The 24,921-nt window shown below is 36.4% G+C and overlaps 1 protein-coding gene and 1 long non-coding RNA gene across 3 annotated transcripts in view; both read right to left on the reverse strand.

Annotated features, from left to right (window-relative positions):
- LOC135708690 (rap1 GTPase-activating protein 1-like) overlaps positions 1-16,218 on the reverse strand; it is a 265,252-nt gene extending 249,034 nt beyond the window's left edge. The window contains exon 1 of one of the 2 annotated variants that reach the window (XM_065230789.1): positions 15,134-16,218. The gene's annotated coding sequence lies outside the window, so the exon portion shown is untranslated. The remainder of the gene's footprint in view (positions 1-15,133) is intronic. The other variant, XM_065230788.1, reaches the window with a different exon arrangement.
- A 6,397-nt stretch (positions 16,219-22,615) lies between these two features.
- On the reverse strand, positions 22,616-24,153 carry LOC135708693 (uncharacterized). Its single transcript, XR_010518307.1, has 2 exons — positions 23,690-24,153; positions 22,616-23,354 (listed from the first exon to the last, which is right to left on the reverse strand). It is a non-coding gene; the product is annotated as an uncharacterized LOC135708693 (long non-coding RNA).
- Positions 24,154-24,921: the final 768 nt, after the last annotated feature.

Here is a 24,921-nt window from a genome sequence, read left to right on the forward strand (position 1 = left end):
TTCCGTCCACTAGCGGTCCTACGTCAAGCTTCCGTTCGTGCCCCTAGGCACAGACCCTTCTACTTTTTTTTTCGATGTTTTCACTTACATTTCACATAAGATTTAATAAGGCACATAAAACTAGGCCACTTAAAGAGATCTATTGTAATAAATTTCGATATTCAACAAGATTTCTATACCATCAGTTTCTATTTTAATTAGTTTGATAAGATCGGATTCATAAATCCTTTTCTATTTTGATTGATGCTTTCCTAGTGAATTTAGCAAGTGGCTAGGGGAAATGGTTAGGAAAGGGTTTTTATAGTTGCTAAATAGCTTTTATTGTAGCTTTCAAATGGTTCTCAATGCGTTCGTCATACAACATTATGCAGTAAATCAATCTTGAAGAGCTTCGAGAATACACCCTTCAAAACCTTCTCCAGGGTGGGCCAACTAAACATATTCTAGTCTTAATGAGGTTTTGGTGGATGCACTAATGGTTTTATGAATGTTGTTTAATAATTGCTTTATAAATGGAGGCGAACCAGCCCCAGGCTGAAAGCCTTCCTAATAAAGATAAATCAATCAATAATTGCTTTATAGTATTTCATAAAATGTTGTTTGGGTAATAACTGATATTTTTTTTAAACTTTATTTAAGAGATTTTTAGCCTTAGGCTAGTTCATCTCTTAGAACTGATAAATAAAAATTGATTTTTGATTAAGTTTGATTTAAAAAAAATATATGCATGCTCTTGGGTTATTCGTGACTTGTTTGGGAATGAGATTTGAACTCATGACATTGGCATGAGAGGTATGAATGTTAACCACTTCACCAAGGCCACCGCTGATTTTGATGTGCTTTTTTTTTTAATTGTATGTGAGTATTGAAAACTTGTACTAGGTTGAAAATTAGTACATTTATCGTAGGATTTTCCATCTATTGCCGGACGTAAAATTTGAAACCTCATAATTGCATTTTTCATCCTGCAAAGTAATGAATATCCTATTATTTTTAATTATTAATTACAAAACAATCATTTAGATGTTGCTGGATGGAATTTTGTAACATTAATAGATTGTTGTTTTATTGTTATATTTTTTTCACATATAAATAAAATTGAAATCGTTCCAATATGTTACGCTTATCACAGGTATGAAATCATTAATAACAAGGCCAGAAAATTTCCACTTCACAATTTCTATAATCATCGTATGATACCTTCGTCCGATAAATTTTAAAGTCCTGCTCTCAGCCTTGATTTATTTATTGGCATTTCGCCAAAAGGTCCACCCCTGTTATTACGGCATCCTCATAAATTACGTCGCTGATCGCGTATCTGTTGCCGCCAATTTCTCCACCCGCTGCACGCCTGCTAAAGACTCGCATCAAAATTTCATCAAACATTCACGCATTGCCCGCATCGAAAGTAAAAAAATAATGCATTATTGTATCTTGGTGTACCCGTTTTGTACGCCACTGTTTGGACTCTCTTTTAATCCCGCTAGACACGCGTCCCAAACCGATACTAAGCTAAGTTCAACGTATCATATGTATGAAAAGTTTATATACAAGAAAATCACCACGTGCGTTCGCTCATGCAACCCCAATGAAAACAATTGTAAAATGCTTTTCTATACGGTAACAAAATCGGAGTACGCACTGCAACTAAATGCAACCATCAACTTAACGATGACTACTATACTATACTATAGTGTCGAACTGTTCGTTCATATTTTGCAAAACAAAAATGCATCAAGTTTTTCAACCTTGAACGCATCCAAGTAGACTGGTTTTGGGATTCGATTAATTATAATGAGCACTTACCTTTGCAGAGGCGCAAGGTATGCCCACTACAAAAGGCTAATTATTTGCATCACTCCACGCCGATATGAGAGGAACGCTCAGTCAGTCAGTCAGTCAGTCATATATATTTACATCACATCGTACTCACACTTTGATGATTGAATGTTTTTGCAACATAATGATTGAGCTTTAATTGCTACGGTTGCTCCTTCCCACTCTGCCCCGTTTGTCTTCCACAAGATGCATCTAATGTTGAGTAATAACAGAGGTGCGGTCGTTTTATGATTTTAGTTCCACTAGCTGCACGAGGTATAGCTAATGGAGAACAGTCCATAATGCACCCTTGGGTTTAAATGGCTTCGCTTGATTTTTCGGTGCTTTTCCATTCAAAATTCTTGGATTTTATGTGCCGAATTGATATTTTAAATACTGAACTATCAATGCTGAATTCCAAATAAGGAAATTGAGTAATGTGCTGTTCTGCATCTTGAATAGATTTTTTTTTTTCCTTTGTGATCTGAGAGGGCCGAATTTGTTGTACAAATAACTTGAGCATTGTGTTTTTATTAGACGATAAAGTAAACCAACAGTCCTCACTTTGGAAAATTTATCAAAGGAATACACTTGACTGAAAATCTCCATAATAAAGCTTAAAAAATAAATAAAATGAAATAAAAATCATAGAATATCGATTGAAATTATAAACGTAACGGCGTCAGTGGTGTAGTGGTAAGCGTGATTGCTTCTCACTCCAAAGGGTCTGGGTTCGATCCCAGTCGGCACCACCGGGATTTGAGGCATTAAATCTCTGATCACGCCTTCCTTCGGGGGAAATAAAGCCGTTGGACCCCGGTCCATGAGTTGATGAGTCGATATCAAGGGTCCAGGTGTGGAAGCTACCTCCCTGGGGTCGGTAGCATTGGTACTCAGTACGGAAACAAGATCGACGGAAAAAAAATCAAGAAAAAACAGTAATTATAGACTTATCTTATGCAGCAGTTAAAAGCAACTTTCAAACGACCATGGAAATGAGGGTATATTAAACTTTTAAATACCTTAAGCATAATAATAATTAAACACATATGTTTTAATCCTAGGGATCTTATGCAGGCATAAGTTTTGCCACATATCTTTAAAATATACGCATCAAATTTAATATTAATTTCTACACGCAAACCAAAAATCTATTACAATGAATGTTAGTTCCATTTCCTATCATCCTCTGTTCATGAACATCGCAGCGAATGTTAGAAGTTGACCTTGCAGGCGATGTAATGGTTTTTTGCATTTTATATTTCGTGTTCTGTCTGTGCTTTCACCTACACAAGCAAGCATTTGCCTTGATTTTTATGTATAAAAAAAAGCATACGAAGTCGAGTGTGAGAGGAAATGAGCGCTTCTTCTTTGCTTTTAGGCTATCCCTATTCAGAAGCATGGAGAGAGCAGTGGAGGAAGCACAGGTCTGATAATCACAACGTTCGTTGTTCGAGTCCAGTCGGTAACCTTTTTCCTATTTTTTTTTTGACATAATTAATTTACCTCACTAATACACTCTACATTTTTCGGTCTCCAATTTTCTTGCATTGGACCGCAGCTGTAAGATTCGCTTACAATTATGTGGGATTCATCACCAGAGGATGTTAGTGGAGACCGCATGAACCGAGGATGCGATATACCTAGCTGCGGTCCAATGCAAGAAAATTGGAGACCGAAAAATGTAGAGAGTATTAGTAAGTGAAATTAGCTATGCCGAAAAAAATAGGAAACAGATTGCCGACCTGTGCTTTCTCTACTGCTCTCTCCATGCTTTTGAATATGGATAGCCTAAAAGCAAACAAGAAGCGCTCATTTCTTCTCATACTCAACTTCGTATGCTTTTCCTGCTGGAGAGATTCGAGGCAAGTGTGTGCGTCGTTCTACAATGTTCTACAATGTGCGTCGTTCTACAAGCTCACTGGTATAGTCGAAAGCGAAGAACAGGAAATAAAGAAGACAAAAAACCATTACATCGCCTGCATGGTCAATATCTAACATTCGTTGCGATGTTCATGAACAGAGGATGATAGGAAACGGAACTAACATTCATTGTAATAGATTTTTGGTTTGCGTGTATATGCTAGAGTTAAACACAGCGTTAAAAATTCAACTTCTAATTGCTCCTGTGTAAATTTATAACATACCATTTATCTAAGTAATTCATCTCTAAAATTATTTTTAATAGAGTAAATTGGTTTGTATGCGCAAGAATTTATTTTAAATACTACTGTGACTACTTGCTTTACATTGGAAGATGCGTACAACCATTTGAGAAATGTAAAATTCTATTACTGATTTGCATGAAAAGTATGTAGACTTTGCAATGTTTGACCACATTAACAGAGTCTGTAATATGGTCGCCGGAAGGTTTTCTAATTAATTTAGTAATTTTTATGTAAGCTTAATTTTCGAACAAATTTGGTTTTCCCCAAATGCATTGCGTCTAGAAAATCATCTCGTGAAGATTTTATACGAAAATCCATTACATGAACCGACATTACATTTGTTATATGCAACATATGTAGAAGACCAAGTCCAACGTTACATTGAATGTAAGAGAAATTTGTTTTACGTGTAACATTATCACGAATGACAAACAAATTATTAAAAACTTTTGTGTGATTCAAAAACGTATATATTATGGTATTTTAAAGTATTATTTATTTCTCGTACGTACTTGGGGCAAAGATAATCAACATAGAATAAGCTCCAATTAATGATTTAGCCTGTTTTTTAATGCTTTATTGATGAGATTTTTAGCCTATGGCTAGTTCATCTCCGCAAAGATTTAGCCGAAATATACGATGTGAATAAAGTTTCACAACCTCATTTTCTTTGACAAATGACTTTCATCCGTTTTAAAGTTAGCACTAGATCCGATATCACTTTCATAGCATACGTAACGGAAATTACTTTTCTATTATTTTTTTTTTACCGGTGCCGCTGGTGTAGAGGTAAGCGTGACTGCTTTCTCATCCCAATGGGTCTGGGTTCAATCCCAGCCGAGGTCGGTGGGATTTTTCTGAGGCATAAAAATCTCTGGTCACGTCTTCCTTCGGAAGGGAAGTAAAGCCGTTGGTCCCGGCCCATGTGTGTTTAATGGGTGCGATATCCTACGCAGGTGTGGAAGCTGCCTTCCTGCACATTCGATTTCCGGCAATGGATGGCAATAGATGTTCGTCGGTTATTGGCACTAGATTGCGGAACAGAGACCGACGTTGCACGTAACACAAAGCAACTGAAATGGCATCTTTAAACAGCTACGGTAAGTTGCAATTATCCGTCAAGATAAAAGAGGGCTGATAAAGTAACAAAAGGAATAGATTAAATGATGCACCGAAAAAACTGCTTTTGAATTTTTCGAAAATGCATCAAAGTAAAGTGAACCACAATGCTGAACCATCACTTGCCCAGATGTATATTATACGGAACACCACTTATCATCAGATCAATGCAGAGTTGAGATCTGGCTCTCGCATTTGTGTTTTGCATAACATCCAGTTTGACTTGAGATATTTTTGTCTTGGTTTCCACGAAATCAAGTTCGATGTAGCTAGCTGCTCAATTGATTTTTGTATGATTCTGAGTGGCTGTTTTTTTTTTTTGCGTATAGCTATCAGTATCATTAGTTTATTATTAGATATGGCTCGGAGTGGAAAATCGGATGAGTTATCGAACTTATTTCACCTGTTTACGTTGAATGAACAACAAAGACAGGCGTTGGAATCTTATCTAATGTCTATTATTCAGAATTGATGCGTGAGAGCATTCATGATGCACGTTTTGATTGGATTAGCAGTGAGGATTGTATGTAAAAGTAAAAAGCCTCATTCAAAATGGAACTGCACTCATTGTTATTCTTTGCATATTCAGCTTCATGCCCTAAGTTTAATTATTTTTGGTGATATGATTTTAATTCAATTAAACAGCCCCATCAACTGCAACGCAAACGGATGGTCACGCTCATTTTCGGCTAATTTAATGGGACGCGTAATATTCCACCACCGAAAATGGTCGAGCCGAGGCCACAATGGAACGTGAAATTATTCGCACGTCCGCAAGTCGATCGCTTGGTCCACCTTGCATCTTCTTATTTTTATAAATTCCACACACGAGACGTGTCAAAATACGAAAACATTATACACTGGATGGAAATAGTTACCAGTGCAATGCAGTGCAGTATGGTTTCTTCCATTGACCATACGATGATGACAATAAAATGCAAATAATAATAAAACAATGTTACAATAGCAATAATAATTGCGACGTCTAATAATGAACGTCCGTCCGTCGACAAAGTGGATACGATATTGAGAGTTGGACTGCCTTAGTGGCTGTGAAAACTGCTCGTTGGTTGAGGCTATGTGATACTAAGTCGACTGACTGACCCCAATTGTCCAGGGTAGTCTGAGGGGAGACCAATTTTGAAAATCATTTCAACATAAGCCACACCATCGCCAGCTGTGGACAAGCAACAACGATTTATGCGGTTGTCCCTCTATGTTTCTCCCACACCCCTTACCCGACATATTGTTTGACATCGGCCAGTCAACGTTCTGTCCCCACAGTAGCGCGACACTGAAGCCGAGCTCGAAACAATTGAAAAATAAATCAGCCATAATTTGCATTGCTACGCTTTTCGTATTTAGTCCCGTTCTAGTGGTTGGGTGTTTATGGCGTGGTGAGATGCCTGCATCCAAGGTTACAAGAAATAAGAAATAGTAGCAGCCAAATCTACTCAAACACAGTAACGCCGACGTATACACTGGAGTGTTATGACATGTTATAAGGCTATATTGATGTGTTTTCTGTAATAACAATTATTATAACATGATATAACATGGCAAAACACTCACTATAGAGGGTTAATTCAATAGCTGTGCCATCAAAATCAAACCTGTTAGGGTTGAGTTTGTTTTTGACACGGGATAGGATCTAAAAGTTAATATTATTTAAACATTTGAATTCCAAGAAAAAAAATTAAAATCCAAGATAACTGTGTTTCAAACTAGCTTCGGACCTATAGTCAGAATATGAAATCCCTAATTATATGGAAATTTTTCACAGAAACCCAATAGAGGAACAGTCGCCGTTTGTTAAAAAATTATGTTTTAATGCAATTTAAACATGGCAGTTTCATAACTGAAACACTGCTCCTACCAAATTCACAATATTTTGTTATTTTTATACATTATCAAGGTGTCAGGTCATTAAGCTAGCGTACGATAGGCCAAAATTCGTTACGCAGAGAGATTATTTTACTGGCGTTAGTATTTTTTTTATTGAAAAAGTCAGTCAGTAAACCAAAAATAACCGTCACAGGTAATGAAATGAAAAAAATAAACATATTATATTTTATATCGGGGCGACCTCGGCGTAGTGGTTAGAATCCATACCTCTCACGCCGAATCCACGAGTTCAAATCTCACCCCCAGACAAATCACGAATGACCCAAGAGCGTTAAAGTGACTATAATACAAAAAAAAATTATATCATCAAATACCTAATGTTTTAAAAAAAAACACAGTGTACTTTGAGAAAATTTTCGATTTCAATTTTTTTTTTAAATTTATGTTAGTTACAGTTACAGTTTATTTCTTAAAAAAACTCAGTAAAAAAAGTACCAAACCTATTGTTTATGTAGTTCAAATGCGTAACTAAGCTGAAGAACGTTGGGCCGAATGGGTCAATAGGCCGAATTTAATAATCAGCTCTGATTTTGATTCTGAGATTATTGGTACATGAGGGTAATTTTCATGCATCATTGCATGTTGCAGAGTTTTTTTTCTGATGGATATTGTTCTTCTGATTTTTAACTTCAGATTTTTGTTTTTCTTCTTCGTGAATCAATTCTAGGAGTTTTTCTGTTTTTTTTTTTTAACAAGAGCAGTACTTCCAAATAATATAGCTCTTATGATGTTTGGCATTTTGAGCTTTTTCATGATTTATTCCTAGAAGATTTTAATCAAGTTTTTTATTCTTCTAAACAAGAGCAATTCTTTAGGGCACCAGCGGATCGGCGGGGTGGCAATGCCGGTAGGGCAGGAGTGCTTGTGGGAGGGATACACACGGGGGGCGGGAGAGCACCGTTGGAAGTGTAGGTTGAACGAGAGCACCAGTGAGGCGTTAGCTACATTGGGTGGGAGCAACAACGGGGCGGGAGTGATAGTGGGGCGAGAGTGGCCCCTGCCGTGCCTCACCCCCATGGCTCTCTCCTGGAGGCGCCAGTGCAAATGACCCATTCGGCCTAACGTACTAAGGCCTAATGATCCAGCACCCATAATCAACACATTACAAAATTTCTTTAAATATCAAAGAGAGCGTTTTTAAAAGAAAAATGTCAATTCTATAATGGTCACAAGACTCTTAAGCAATTGTATACCTAAAAACACCATTTCACTATTGCAAGCAATATTTTGATAATTGTTTATGTTTTGAGAATTGGTGCAAAGGTAGATTGAGGTTAAGGAAACGCAACTGCACGTACCGTTTCAACTTTCCCCAGTGTACCTTAACTATGATGCTTACTATCAAAACATTGAACAGGTGGAGAACCTGTATACGAGCTTTTGCTCTGACTTTGAAATTCAATTTTCAATTAATGTTGTACTAAGCACCTACTTATTGGAAACCAAACGTTGATTTGAGAAAAGTCACAGTATTCTATTTTGCATCATTTTACGAACCGCTGTAAACTACATAATGATGATGTTTGATAATTTTATATTAGGGTTGTCCTCCAAATTGGGGAACAAAGAGGTACTTAAACCCCGTATGGTCGTTATACCCCTTCCTCCGCTACTTCGCTAACATCTGAACCAACATTTTGTTCAATTTTGTACCGTCTTCTGATAAGGAAAACAACTGCTTGTTGCGTTATCATAAAATGCAACCTTCATTTTCTTCTTTGCTTCAGAGACCTAATTTAAAACTTATGATGGAGCTACGGAAAAAAATAACGTTTTTTGGCTATTGTTTTGTCCCACAACGTCTTTGTGGACTATAATGGGTAGCACCCCACAATATATAAAGGCTTGTTTAGGACCCCACATTAGAATTTTCATAATTTATTACATTCCAGGAAAAATAATGGAACCAACATTGAACCATAACCGAAACTTTGAAATACTTGAAAAATTTAAGATAAAGTATAATAGTAAAAAATGTATGACATAAGGGAAATGGCTCTAATGTTGGCCTATGGATCTAAGATTGGGCCCATCGCTAAAAATCTGCTATTTATCAAGTTTATCTAGATGAATGCGTTATTGGGACGGTACTATGAATATTTTTGGTCACTATTGAAAATTCCAAAGTCCAAATTAGGGGCATTTAGGCCAACATTACATCCATTTCCCCTGCATCAATTTTGCGTAGTTCTACGTCATACTGCGGTCGTTTCTAGGACACAACTCTTTATTTATTTATTTATTTATTTTACATTATAAAAGTTATTTTCATGGGCTGGGCTGGTTCATCACTCTGCCAAAAAGTATGTTTTATTACTAAAAAAAATACAAAATTATAGCACCGCTAGGAATTTGCAATTTGCATGATTTCCATTTCAATGTGTTTTACCCTTCCACGTATACATACCGCCGTTTGGAAAACGGGCAAAGGGAGATTCCGGAAGCCACCAATGGCAACATCCGATACCGCTTGAAAGAGTTAAATAAGAATCACTCGTAGTATGTTTAGAAAAATGTATGTTTACAAACAATTTAACACGCTTCAGGCTTTCTTAGCATCCGATATACACAAACTGAAATGCATATCGAAAGCATTGATACAAATAACACATGAATATTCAAATTGTCATTTTGAGTTTTTTGTCGTCTTTCATCCATTTTTCATCTCGGTAGAGGGTGAAGAATGGTGGTGATGCACGATATGAAGATACGTTGATGCGCTCTGATACCGACGACCATTAGGAGCCATCGGGACAGATTGATGCGATAAAGTGTGATAGCTATAAATTCATAACTTTGTTGCTTCGACATCAAATCAACGAACGAAATGGTTGACAGCGATCGTCTTCGTTAAGAGGTGAAATATTCTTCTTTTATACATTGCATGAATTCGGTGATCCGGATGGCGTATAAGCGTGCATGCCTGTTATTTCCTGCGAGACGAAATTATATGATGTGCTCATATCCCAACAAACAAGTTTAGCTGCAGATTAGCTTATACAGCCAAAATTTGCCTTATGCAGCTAATTTTTGCCTGTATAAGCTAAGCGGCAGCTAAAATTGTTTGTTGGGTATGTTCCTATCATTTGGATTTTGAAACTCTTCTAATATAGGGTTACGAAATTCAAACTCGGTCAACACTACACATTTTTAAAAGTCGAATGACTGAGCAATTTTTTTTTTCATTTTCGAGCAGATACTTGGGGTACATTTACTCACTCTATGAGTAACCTTCATTTTTACGACTTTGAGTGAACGGAACTAAACAATTTTTATTTGGATTTAACGGCGGTGTGTCTGATGGCACTTTAATATTATTTCACAGATTTCTGAGAAATTTTACCACAATATCAACATCTTAAAGTTCAGTAAACAGTTCAGTGATTTTTTAATAGATTTCCAGTAATTTTTCACAGAATATCAAGCTGTTTAGATTTCGGTAAAATTTCACAGTGGCTTCCCTTCCCTTCACAATTTTGGGGCTTCCCTTAGCTCAGTCGGTAAAGGCGCAGCTACAAAGCAAGACCATGCTGGAGGCGGCTGGGTTCGATTCCCGGTCCGGTCTAGGAATTTTTCGGGTTGGAAAATTTCTCGACTTCCCTGGGCATAGAAGTATGATTGGACTTGCCACACAATCATGTCAATGCAAAAATGGTACAGGCATCGAAAGCTCTCAATTAATAACTGTGGAAGTGCATCTAGAACACTAAGTTGAGAGCACGCAATAAGCGAATATGCGATATGCAATAAGCTTAAAATTCGAAGAAGAAGAAGAAGAAGAAGAAGAAGAAGAAGAAGAAGAAAATTTCACAGAAAACTAAATCTGGCTGAAATAAGCTTAGTAAATGAGGCTGAAAGAATTGATTACTAGGTACAAATTGGAGATAAGTTGCTTCAATTCTAGGTTTAGAAATGGGCCGAGTTTACATCCCGCTACCCTACGGGATCTATCTATTAGTTTTCCAACCAGAAATGAACAGAGTGGATTATTGATGATGATGATGGTGATGATAATGATAATGATGATGATGATGATGATGATGATGATGATGATGATGATGATGATAATGATGATGATGATGATGATGATGACTAAACTTTTTGAAATTTTGCTTATTTTTATTCATAATAAAGATCATTAATATTCCACTTATTTTTCTAAAATTCATCCACTTGGTTAAAAAAAATCGAGCGTTTTACTAAAATAAATCTTACTTCATACAGGTTCTTCCAAACTATAGCGAAAAATCAATAAATATCTGTTTAACTACCAGATTTAAATTTTGTTTTATCTATTTACAATGATTCAAAAAAATCTTTAGGGTGTACGCTCATTTTTGCGATACACTGTATCAAGATGAACAAAAAGGTCCTATCTGTATTGATCGATTCTTTGCATCGAATTTCTCTTTCGTTAAAAACTCAGCAGCAAAAACGTTCCCTGTTGCCTTTAACGTTTCGGAGCTAGATACCATACTTTTTTTTATATAAGGATAGAATATGTACACACTTAGAAATACCTAATCTTACACGTGACGGAATCCATCTATCACATGAAGGATGAGACGTAAACAAACATGTCATGTAAAATTAAGTGCTCTGAGAATGAAAAGTTGGAAAGTACGTTTGATTGAGCTTAATTTCGCGTCTATTATGACTCAATTTTATGTCAACATTGACGCTCGTATATGTCAGTCTCAGACCATCTAAATTTACATTAATTTTCTAAGTGTGTATTTTGCCATATATCTTCGCAAAAAAAAACTATGAAAACTCATTTCAAGTGCGATTTTACACAGCTAAAAAAAGTAGTGTAAATTTCCGTTACTATGATGCACATAAATGGAGCGTCATATATCATACAAGTTTAGATTATAGATCATGTAAATTTATGAGACATGTCATGCAATATTCCATATATTGTATGCAACTGTCCACTTTCGTTTGCAACATTTCTTGCAAGCTGCTTGTTTACGTGAAAAGGAAGTTTACATGTATGAATGTTTGCATGCATGGATGTTTACATCGCCAGTAAAATTCAGAATTTTTTGGTGTGTACCCATAGGACCTAACTAGAACATTAGTGCCATATCTGGCACACTTACCCTAGCCAGAAATATTAGCATGAAAACGTCATACCAAACAAAATTTTATGGATTTATTTCAAATATTCTGGTTATATTAACTAATCAAACACATATAAAATTTAGTGAAATTGGTCATTCATGTAAAATAGTGAAATTGGTCATTGATGTAAACACACTTAGATTTATATCATAACAAATCGCGAAAATTTCAAAAGGTCCTATCCGCTTCGATCGCTTCTCTTAATCGACTGTTTTCTTTTGATGACTGGAAATATTTTTACGTTGTCGTGGTGAATCAAAGAGAAAATCGACGAAGAGAATCTGTTACACATGTTACACAATGCATTAGGTCCTAAGGAACTTTGACAGATTCTCTTCGTCGAGTATCTCTTTGAATCCGCACGGCCATGTTTGAACAGCTATTTTCAGTACATAGATCGATGAAAAAAAGCTATTACATATATAGCTTCAAATACGACAAACACGACAAGAAATTGTTCAGTATCCAAGTTATTAACGAAAAAGAAAGTCGATGAAGAGAATCGATCAAGTTAGTTAGTTACTTGTTCAGCTTGACTTAGGACCTAATTCATTGTTCGGCTTGAAGTCGGAAAAAATATACTTATACACATCGAGAAGGAAGCGATGGAGCTCAGTATGTGTACATCATCTTCGTCTGATTGCTCTTGGTTAACCAGTTCTCATCTTTCGCGGAGCAGAATTTTCCCATTGCAACAGCCAACAGTTAAGTAATCAAATAATTTCCCGAATATCCCGAAAATGAGGTATTTTGATAAATATTATGATTATGACATGCGAAACCTACCGCCTGGTGAAATATTCAATGTATGCTGCCGTTTGATCTCGTGAAACCACTCACTCTCAGAATTAGAATCCATGCTCTTTTTGTAATTTTGTTACAATATGTTTTCTCAATATATGTATACACAACTGATGTACATTGCGCTTAGCGTGTTTGGCTTCGTCAGCAAACGTTTCAAGTTAATCAATTATAACTTGCCGTTCTGCCCATCAGCTGATAACCCGTTAATCCATCATCGCTCAGCTGGACGGCTTTGGCCGCGTAATGAAACCGCGTCCGAGAAAAGGCTTATCAGTGGGGAATGCATGCATGGTGCCACTTTTTTAAATCACTGCCATCAGCAGAGACGGAAATGAAAAGCTATAAACACATTGAAGCTCTGCCACTGGACCTCATCGAAAAGTTTTAACATTGTGCACTTCCTTAAGCCTAATGAATAAAAGATTAGTGTGTGACTCGGCTTTAAAATGTATTCGCTTCATTCGTTTAACTTTTTGTGGTGATGGACATGCGTCGGGTTTTTTGGTCTCACCAGTAAAACGAGAACAGGAACTCACAAACACACGCACACGTTTAGAGTATCATCTAAAAATTGTGGGTCGATTGTTTGCCGAAGAGTGGCTTCCCGCAGGCGATAAAGATGGAAATATTGAACAAGGAAGAAGAGAAACACTAATTCCACATTCAAAACAAACAGAAAAAAATGCGTGTGTGATTTGCTGTTTTGTGTTGCTTTCTTTTTCGCTGTTTGTACGATAGCACGATTCCGGCCACCATTTGAAACCATATGAGCAAATCATGCTTAATTTTGTTTCGTGTGGCTGGTACAATAATGAAAAAAATAGTAACAATATTACATTTCTCGTTTGAATGTACTTAGTACATTTAGGAAGAAATTTTCTAGATAGACACATTGATGGTGGTAGGCTGCCACCGGAATTATTTTCGGATTAAATCCCGATTACGGGTTTCGGGCTGTTTTGTTGTCGAAGCCAATGTTAATCAATACGACGTTGAAACTCAACATTGTCCACACAGTTATTACGATAGGGTTCCGTAAAATCTATAAAAAATATTTTACTGTGTAAATGCTCATAGAGTACTAATTTCAAAGCAGACGTTAAGTTTCAGTGTTGCTAAGAGATAAACCAGCCTATGGCTAAAAATCTCTCAAATAAAGATTTAAAAAAAGGTAAGTTTCAGTTCAAGTATATAAAGCCAAGAAGATGGTGAGAAAGTAGAAGAATAATGCCGCGGGCACACTTGAATGACAAACTATGAGTATAAGTATTATTTTTATAATAAATTATAAGCACATCCATGGTCTCATGTATAGTTTATGTATAGTTGTTGTATAGTGCTCATAATTATTATACAAATAATATTCCTGCTTATAGTAGGTCAAATAGTGCATCCGCGGCATAAACCTTAGTAAATTTTCTCTCCAGCTATACTAAGGAAAAAGATCTAACATTGTTACATGTGTCCCTTAGGATATTTAAAATATGTATTACAAGTGGCATTAGGGATTACAAAGAAAACATATTTTTAATTAAACCTATTTTCACACTCAAAACAAATGACATGAACATCAAATGTGATTGAATTCTTATATCCTCTGCATGTTTTCTTACAATCAATGTAATGTCAGTTCTTGAAATGGGCTATACACAGAAAAAAAAAGTTGTTGAATATTACATTCAAACTGCTGCAACCAGGTCAATCCATCGGTTGTGTAATATAGCGTTGTACGATGTATATCGATTTTGCGAACAAAATTGCATCCATTGATGTAATATTGTATCTGCTTTTTGCTATTACATCCTTATTTCATACATCAGCTTGAATTATATTAATCGATATTACATTTTTTTGCTGTGTAGCGTACAAGCAAGTTTTTCTAGCATGGTACAATAATAAGCTACAAGTTGTGTGTGAAGCCTATGAAATCTAATATTTCCCAGTCGCTATATGATTAAAATTGTTTTAGCCAGTTTAGAAATAATAAATTAATATAACATCATGTCGAAAATCTCATGTAATTTTTATGGCGATAAAAATAAACAAATGCAGTAAAAGCAGACACCACGATTGAAATGCATCCGCTTTGATGTGATATTAAAACTATTTTTTTTTTGCTGTGCATTGTAGGAATGTGTTTCAATTTTCAATGCTGTTAATAAAGAAATAGAAAGTATAAAACTGAAACAAACCTGCTAAACACATATTACTGTTAATTTCCAGCTGTCCAGCTGTTGACCCAATCTTCGATTTTAAAGAGTATCAAACCAACGGCGCTATAGCCATTCGAATTCGGCGTTAACAACCATTTCAGCGCTCTCACTCTGCATATCGCATCATTTTTGTTTTGTTTGCCTATTTCGCACACTGTCCGTCACTTTATCCAACGTTGTATGAATAATTAATGAACTCACAAAGCTATACAAATATAGCATTCAGTCGTGATTAGCCTGCATATCCGAGTAAAATTTTACTAACACTTTGTAATTCTTTTGTCCAACTGATATTTGCTATTCTTTCCGCACTACACTTTGGTTAATCAATATGACTGAGAATAACACATTCTACTTAATCAAACACAGAGTAATTATGCTTCACGTATGCATTGCAGCGATTTTCAATTATGCGCTCTTATCGCAGCGTCAATACTTTCATGCGCTGTACCACCATGATAAAACACTTATGAAATCTTGCACCCTCCGAATCGCAGTAGCCCGAGAAATGGCACTTTTCTGGTTTCGTTCTCACAGTAAGCGCTCATGCCTCTGGACCGAGTGCTACCTGCAAGAATCGCGCAACACGCGCTACAGACAGACATAACAGTAGGCACCTGTCACCTAGGCTGATTGTGGTACAGTGGTTCCGGTGATCGTCTATCCGTGGGCCCGGACGTGCGACTTCCATTCACCAAGGGTTTTGTTTTTATTGTTCTCGGCAGCAATAATAAAACCAAAACAATCTCACTTCACCACGGGAGAAAATTTGCGGATGCTGCACAACTTTTGACCTAAGCAAATGACGACCTGTTGGTATGGCTTGTTGCACACTCCACCGCTATCGCTTATCACTGTTATGAACACGCACACACAAAAATATGTTGTATCGATCCAACCGCGCTCGTTTCCAAAACTGGATCAGGGAATAGGACACTCTCTCCTTGAGACACCGCGAATGCACAGCGGCCAAATGTGGCGCGATATGACCGATCTCGTACACTGTTGTCTGGGAACTAACCTCGCGCGCGAGCTCAAACACTTGCTTGTCGGGCAGCCACCACACTACAGTCAAACGGTCTGATGTTTATTTTTTTTTCTTCACTCCTTCGTCGTCACTTTTTCGTGTCCGGGGCACTCTGATTTTACTCATTTCCAGTTATATCGATGAGAGTGCAGCCAAGCTCCAGAAGCATACTCGCGCGATCGGTTCAAAGTGATACTATACCTTACCTGCTACTGCGATGGATCATGGCACTCAATCTCAGCCTCAGCGAGCCCAGCTAGCTCAGTCTCTTTTTGAGTAAAAATTAGAAAAAAAAATAGTGCATGCCGAGAGAAACGGCCTCTCATCAGGCGAGATAAGAGCGAACCGCATTCCGATAATGTTTGTTTACATTCTTATCATGATGGGAATGTTGCATGCTGGTTCCATGCTTTGCTCTCGGATGCGGCGCACGTGTTGTAGTGTGGGTGGCTTGACGTTGCTGGGCGCGAGAGAGAGAGAGACATAAACTACAGAGTTTTTGATGCCTGTTAGCGAGAGTCCAATTGATAGAGACTCTTTTCTCTAATGGTAAAATCTCATAAGCATCTGTCAGTCTGGGTATGATAAAATTTGTCATGCTATGCATTTTTTCCATTGGAATAATCTTAGGCACCACGGCGAAGAATAAGCGTGAATATGAATGTTGTGTGTTTTGACAGCAGAGAATCAAAGGTGTCGCATGAGCTACCTATAATTTTACTGTGATATTTTAATGAAATGGCTAATGCCATAATGAAGTTGAATTATAAAAATTAAACAGATAAATTCTCTTATGACACGTTGTTTTTTTTCTGAAGTACAGTACAATACTGTAGTGCTTAAATTTCACTTTTTGGTCTTTTCTCCGATACTGAATGGACAATCACTAAGGTTCAATGGGTTCTAGTTACGAAAAAAAAAAACCGATTGAATTAACACTCAAATCGATTCAACCATTTACAAAAGAAGAAAACATTTTCTGATCGAGCTGAGTTGATTGGTTTATTCCCCGAACCTTAGACGTAAAATTGGGCTCTCAAGTCATATTACATTCCTTCGGTACTATCTAAATATGCTATCTGGAATTCATTTTTGATTAGGTCATATGTACCATTTTTGAAAATTAGAGAAACGAGGTGTTTTGGTTTTTTAAATGAGATCGATAATTTTTATCAAAATTCTCGAGAATTAACATCTGAGTAGTACTTTTAAAATGTTACGCGAGAACTATCCTTTAACGCGACCTCTAAACATCAACGTACAAACTTCAAAATTTAGTATGTTTGAAAGCAAGAAAAAAAGTCCATGCTCGAAAAACAAAGAAACGACTGGAGGTTCTCAGAATTTTATGAAATTTTGCCCTCAGACAAAGTTTATAATTATATGAACAATAAAAAAAATTAAATTCGGGGTTCTAAATTTTCCCGGAAAATGTTTTTATAAGTTTTCCAATTTTCACGGACATTACGTACTCTGAAAATTCCTAACTCATAAACCAAGCATCCTCACCAACCAAGAACGTTGTGTAGTGAAATGATAAGGAAATTATCTCAGTTATCCATAAAAAATATAAACTGAAAAATAATTTCCACGAAAATTTTCACGCTGGAAAATCAGTAAAAACCATTCCCAGGTTAATTCAAAAATTTCTAATTTTTTTTGGTTCAACTTCCGCAATTCACATACTTTGAAAATCTATAACTCATGAACAAAGTATCGTTTGTTACATACGACCATTTAAGTAAAGTACTCCTACTATCTTTGTAAAAAAGGCATTCAATCAAATATTGATCCACCTCTGAGGATCATGAATTCGAGCATCACAATTATAATTATTATATAATAATATAAATAATTATTGTCAAATATCAGCCGGAGGCGAACCAGCCCAAGGCTGAAAACCTCCTTAATAAAGAAAACCTAACCTGTCAAATATCTCGTTTCCCGTAGGCAGGGATTTTTTAAAAGATGAATCTATGAAATATTATGAAATATTAAAATAAATAGAATGAGATTTACTCACTCGCCATACGCACTCCTCCAAACTATATCAAAATACGTCCGTCTCGTACATTCCTCCCCTATAAAATACTATACTTCATTGTCGGTTGGGCACATCACATATGTACCTATCTCACTCTCTATCGTACTGCAATAATTGTATGGCACCTTTTAGGTCGTAGTTTTTTTTTATGCCTGTTCATAATTTCGGTCCATCATACATACATAGCTCGACGAGTGCACCAAGGTGTGAAAATAGATAAACATCTGTCATGCGAAAAACGACAAAAGCAGGAAAAGCGAAATCGCTATAGAAATTATATAAATAGAAACTGGCTACATTATGCTTTGATACAGGAAAATTATAAAAACACGAAGGTAGTTTGGAGATAATTCCAAATGACGTTCAAATGTTCATAAAATATCATATTCGATTCCAGCAGAGAGGGAAATATCATATGAGATCAGATTTGCGAACCAAAAATTGTGAATGTTATGTAGTCAATTCCATTTAATTTCAGGTAACTTAAATTGCATCCGTCTAACAGCACCAACACAGCCAGTTCTTGAAGCATCAAAAAAATGACGAATATAATGTTGCAAGTTATGAATTGGGCTTATAGCCTTTAAGTACGGCCTATTGAGCAAATAAATCATTGTTCAGCAATAAATAATAATTTAGCTGAAACAAATAGTTCAATAGTTTTATTGATAAACTTTCCTAGGCAACATGTTTGCTTGCTATTCTGCGCTCGCTTGGCGATACCCAACAAGTTTTTCAATGAAAACATGAACAAGCAAATTTATTTAAAGGACTATTGTTGAAGGAACAAATTAACATCCGTTTATCAGCCTTAAATAGGGACTGAATGCCAATATTACAGCCATCTTCCTGAGAGGTGTGCATGTGATAGTATAATCATAATTGCCTAAACCAATTTTAAACGAAAACATATCCTTATGTTAGTCCTATACATGATAGCACACCGGATAAAAAATACTGAGTGAACCATAAAAAAAGATAAATATATTATAACCTATTCGAGATGAGGTTCACAATTCATATTATGGTAAATATATATTATAAGAGACATGATAATCGCTTTGATGGAAGCCGATTAATGCTCTACACTTCCACGAGAAACCACTGGGATGATGGATTTGGGTTTGCAGCAAAGTTCATTTCGGTAACTCGGCTTACAATCTCGAAATTAGAGATGAACTAGCCTATGGCTAAAAATCTCTCAAATAAATAATAAAAAAAAAATCTCGAAATTTTCATAATTAAAAATTAAATTCAAATTTTTCCACAGGATATTAGTCTCAATGCTGTTCTGTATGCCAACTTTGAAAAATAACGAAAAACTTATTTTGAATCTGATTTAGCCCACATGACCAATTAGGGGAGCACTTAGTGCCATAAATGGCACAGTCCCCTTAGTGCCCTGCTTACCCGTTGATGTGTTACAGAACAACTTGAAGAGATACGCGAGTCCGTTTCTTTGATCACTATTGAGTAAAATTGAATCCCATTGTTAGTTGATCTCGAGACTCTCTATAACGTCCAATTTTCATGGTGTAGACACGATTCGTAAAACCATGATGTCACAGACAAACAGACGAAACTCTTCATTGTGTATCTTCGTTCACGCATTTAACGGTTGATTTGAATATTATCAGTTCCGCAAACTACTCGCCGCAGCGCTGGCATCGGATCACTTTGACGTTTCTATACATTCTATAGAACTTTTATGCAAGCTTGTTTTCCGCGAGAAGCCTGATAGATGTCGCTACTGAGGTCCTATGTTTTGAGATACTATGTTTTCAAGAAAAACTTTTTAAAAGAGTTACGTCTGTTTGTCTGTGATGATGTCCTTTGTCATCAGTTGGCGGCCCACGGTGAACATGTGCTCTGCAACCTTTGATTTCAAATAATACGGCAGGCCTTTCCCAAGTAATATGCTGCACAGTAAGAACAGAAGCTGATATTTGATTGATATAAGGTGTACGAAGCTGATTAACACCAGGCTGAATATATAGTTGATTAGTAGTGCATAAAGCAAATTGTAACCCCATAATTCAACCTCAGTAAGTTAGCTGATTTAAAGACTGAACAAGACTTATTTAAGCTTAATACTACTCCACAAATCAACAATGCGCTACAAATATGTTGATAGCTTTTGTGTCACTTGTTGCATTTCCGACATTGTAGTTATTTTAAATTCACTGCCTACCTTTCTAATCTCAAGCAGCACCAACATTAGAGACAAAGGAAGATAAGCGTTTAAGGAATAGCTCCAGGTAAAAGTAGACTGTGCGACGTCGGAAATATTCACATTTGTATGCTTGTATTTTCACCTCTTTATATTGCACTTAAGTTTCAGCCCGTATTTCAAAAATATAATTCAATTATGGCACTAAAATAGCATAAATCATGCACTTGTGTCCACATTGTGTTTACTGCACTTGAAAATGAAAGGAATATTTTACTGTCATAATTTATTGTTTACAATTCTGCATTGCTGCATAATACTATTATTCAAATTAAATTTAATGTGCTTCAAATTAATGATCATACCTTTTGCAAACATATGCTTAAGTGGTCCAGTAAGTATAGTTGACGCCTGTGAATCAGCAACTGCCTGTTCGAATCCCAAAATGCAAAGGTAATTTTTAGACATATATATAATATATTATAAATATTTAAACCCAATTAGTCAGCAACATGGAAAGCAGTCTCATAAAAATATAAGATATATGAAGCCATTATTTTTTTTATAAAACTATAAGGCTGAACAAAGATTGGAAAAAACTGTTATTTAATGCCGGTCATGCAGTATTTCGGCTTGACTCTGGGCTGAATGGAGTGAATGAGCATTGTGTCAGCAAAAAAAATATGAAAATGATATGAAAGAAAAGTTAATCATACCGAGAAAAATTGGTTTTTGTTTTACTTTATTTTTAAGATTTTTAGCCATAGTCTAGTCACCTCGTCAAGAAAAATTGAAGTGGTATTAGCTACCAGGGCTCTTGTGGTGTCAGAAAGACGTGTCTCCGAGAAAACGAAAGAGTGGAGAATATTGTTAATATAATATATTTGATGACACTTAATTTATCTTTGATTGTTTGGTTGGCTTATAGTTAAGGTGATACGATCTGGATGCCCTAAACCCAACAACACAAAGGTTTTCGGTGAAATGGCGTTCAGTAAAATGGCATTCGGCCAAATTTTCCATAGATTTTTTTTTCACCCTTCCTATCCTGGCTGTAATTATCTACTACCCGAAAACATACAATAACAAAACTGCTTCCCAGTAAATATGGAGACGCAGCAAATGTGAAGAATCAAATTTCATGCCGGAAAACGCAAAAGTTTGCGAGATTAACTCCATAAATCAGCTGAATTGTAAATACATACTTCGGAAAATACACACCAAATACGTAAATGTGTACACGTTGAAACTAAAATACCCTAATAAAAATACTGTTTACACAAAAAATAAATTTTATTATGAATTGAATACACTCCAATACAAAAATACACAAAACTTAAAAATAAATAAATACGAAAAATACAAAATACACTTTTTCAAATCGGGTAGATGAATCGAAAACACTCAAGTTGACAGCCCCTTGCTAGAAAATTCAAAGTGGCAGTGCAAGCTAGCCATTTTGCCAATGTTTTTGTTTTTTTAATAGTCACTTTAACACTCTTGGGTTATTCGTGACTTGTCCGGGGGTGAGATTTGAACTCGTGACTTTGGCGTGAGAGGCATGGATGTTAACCATGATTGAATCCGTTGATGCGATGAGTCAAGCAATGCATACTTGTATCGCAGTGTTCCGATGCTTGTGGACTAACTGGTTAGGTACAAAGGCCCCGATCCCAGATTCTGTGGTTCGAATCCCGGTTGTAACTTTTTTTTTATATTTGTTATTTGCTACTTTTCGAAATCATTCGCCTACGGGAGCAAATTTTATAGCTTATCATTTAAATAGCATATTGAGGAAAGTAACTTTTATATAATAGCACCACTTTTAGTTTCTCCGTGTCGTTTTGTGTTTGCTTCAATGTGAATGTGTTTTCATAAAGCTGTGCAATCGTTCTTCTCAATGTGATATGCTGTAAAATTTGCTCATTACACTCAATGTGTGAGAAAACGTCAAGCCATTCTGCGTGATTCTGAGATAAACAACTGAATAATTTTGACGTAGAACTGCGTCTTTGTCGACTATACTAGGGTGTTAATCAACTTCAATTAGGAAAGGGGGCTGATTTCCAAAGATTTCCAAGAGCCTCACAGAGTTAGGTTCTTTTTGTTTTAGTTTGAATCAATTTCACAAAATAGTAATAAAACACTAGAGATGAACTAGCCTAAGGCTAAAAATCTCTTTAATAAAGAATTAAAAAAAAAAAAAAGTAATAAAACAAGTTTTCCCGTGCTTATCACGTAATTGCAATATTTATTGATAGATTCTTAAGTTTTAACAAACATGTTTCATAAACTCTGTGGTGTTTATCTTTAAAAGATATAAATTCATATTTTCTACTTACGATTAGATCTTAAATGCATAAATAAATCTGGTATGTTCTAATACAACTCTACAGCAATTGGCTTATTATTGTTTTATTTTGCTACAGATAGGGTTGATACATATATTATGTCACGCTCTAGGGGAGTCTAAGATTTTGTGACAAGCAATGCATTAGGTATAGGGAAAACGTCACGATAGAGGGGGGGGGGGTTAATTTATCCTCGATTTAGCGTGACATAATTAATGCATGGGCCCATAGAAGGAATTATTTTTAACATCAAAGTGCTTTCAGTAACTTGGAATTATTTACTGTTTAACATCCCTGTTTGATCATGAGATTGGCAAAACGGAAGACCTTCAACCAGCTGAAAACTCCGGAGGGTCCAATTCCCGGTGTGCTCTCAGCGCTCGATGCAACGCTATCTGCACTGGTCCCTGCCGTTGCATTACCATTGCTAGCTTCGGATACATCCTGCTTCACGGGTGACGATGCATTTGCATTAGTCTTATCAGCCGATATCTTTGGTGAAGTCATGCTAAATCTTTAACACTCTTTTGATGCACTCTCTTAGTTCTAAAGCTAGCGGTTCTCTTTCTCCTGGTTAGTGCGTTCGCTCCGATTCGCTCGGGATGTTCCTGTGATTATATAATAATAAAAAATACAAATTTTACTAATGTAGCAAATGCGACAAATCAATCAATATTTTTCCGTATCAAATGTTACACTTTTGATTCTATCGATTGCCCTGCAGTTTAACTGGCAAAACATTCACTCAAAATGAAACTAGCCCACACTTATCACATATAACTACTAAAATACGCTAACCGATACCCTCTCATATTAGGCCAAGATTCATTTCCTTGCCTTTATGCAATGGTTGTTTAGATAAGGAAAGTGATAATGAAGTTTTCCTTAACACTAATTGATTGAACACGATTTTTTAATAATTTTGTTTTTGATGTTGGTGTACCTTTTCTCGGCAGACTTTTTTTTTATGACGACAGGCAATCCACAATGAAGCAGAAAACTTTTCTGAATGAAGGAAGGAACTCTACTGTTTCTGCTAGATACGGGAGAAAATTTCTTCTCCCGTGTGAGTGAGTATAGTACTGTCCCCGAAGTTATCCGCGAAGGCAACGACGACGACGACGACGATGGTGACGAGGTCAAGGTTCGCTGAGCTAATGGTGCTGTTGATGTGAGTGCGAGAAACAGGTGTCGGTATGCTCCGGGATAAATATCGGAGCAAGATATGTTGCGCATGCGGGGCTGGGCTCGTGAGAATCCATTCCACTGAAAGATTGATTGAAGCTTTTGTTGAGAGAAATGCGTTTTGCGTTTGTTGTTTGGTTCATAAATAAAGTACAGCTGATTGAAGCACTTTGACCTTCGAACTAGTTTAATGCTGCTGTGATGAGGCATGGTCACCGTGTACCTTTCACTAGTGCGATCAGAATTTTATCCTTGAAACAAAATACATTATTACACACTTAGATTTTTAGCCGAGGTGGGCACCACCGACCTGCTCGATATTTTATTTTGCTGGATCTCAGAGAAAAACTTGCCGAGATTCAGCAAAATTCATGTATGTAAGCTGAGATCTCAGCAAATTTTTCACTGCCGTAATCTCAGCAAATTTTTCACTGAGATCCAGCAAAATAAAATGCCGAGCTGCGCGGTGTGCCCATCTCGACAAAAAATATCTAAGTGTGTAAACATTCTTATTTAGACAAATGAAAGAGATTTGCCGTGCTTAATGATATTAAGCACAAATAAGAAAGAAATTTCTGATCAAAGCACAAAACTGACATCTACCACCGTGTTCGCGGGAAATATCAAGGAGGGGAGGTGGCTGTCAAATACGAACAATCGTCGCCTACCTCGCATAACTGGTTCTAAACGTAAACAAGCCATAAGAAACCTACAGCGTTTGTTTACCTTCCCCTGCAGAAACAATCATCCATACAAATAAATTAAATTTTGTATGGACCGTGGATATTCGTCAACCTCCCTTCCCCCTTAATCTGCCAACTTCCCTTACTTGTTAATTCGCCAACCTACCTTCCCCCTAAAAACACGAAAGATTTCCATCCGGGTGGCTGCTTGTTTTTACATTGACCTGGGCCGTGGTCCAATTCCTATCGACAAGCTTGATGTTCTTGTTGAGGCTTTTCTCTCAGCTCCACTGCGACTACTGTCTCT

Source organism: Ochlerotatus camptorhynchus, unplaced genomic scaffold (genome assembly GCF_037179485.1).
Source record: "Ochlerotatus camptorhynchus isolate MF236.1 unplaced genomic scaffold, CSIRO-AGI_Acam_v1.1 ptg000331l, whole genome shotgun sequence".
Taxonomy (NCBI): Eukaryota; Metazoa; Arthropoda; class Insecta; order Diptera; family Culicidae; genus Ochlerotatus; species Ochlerotatus camptorhynchus.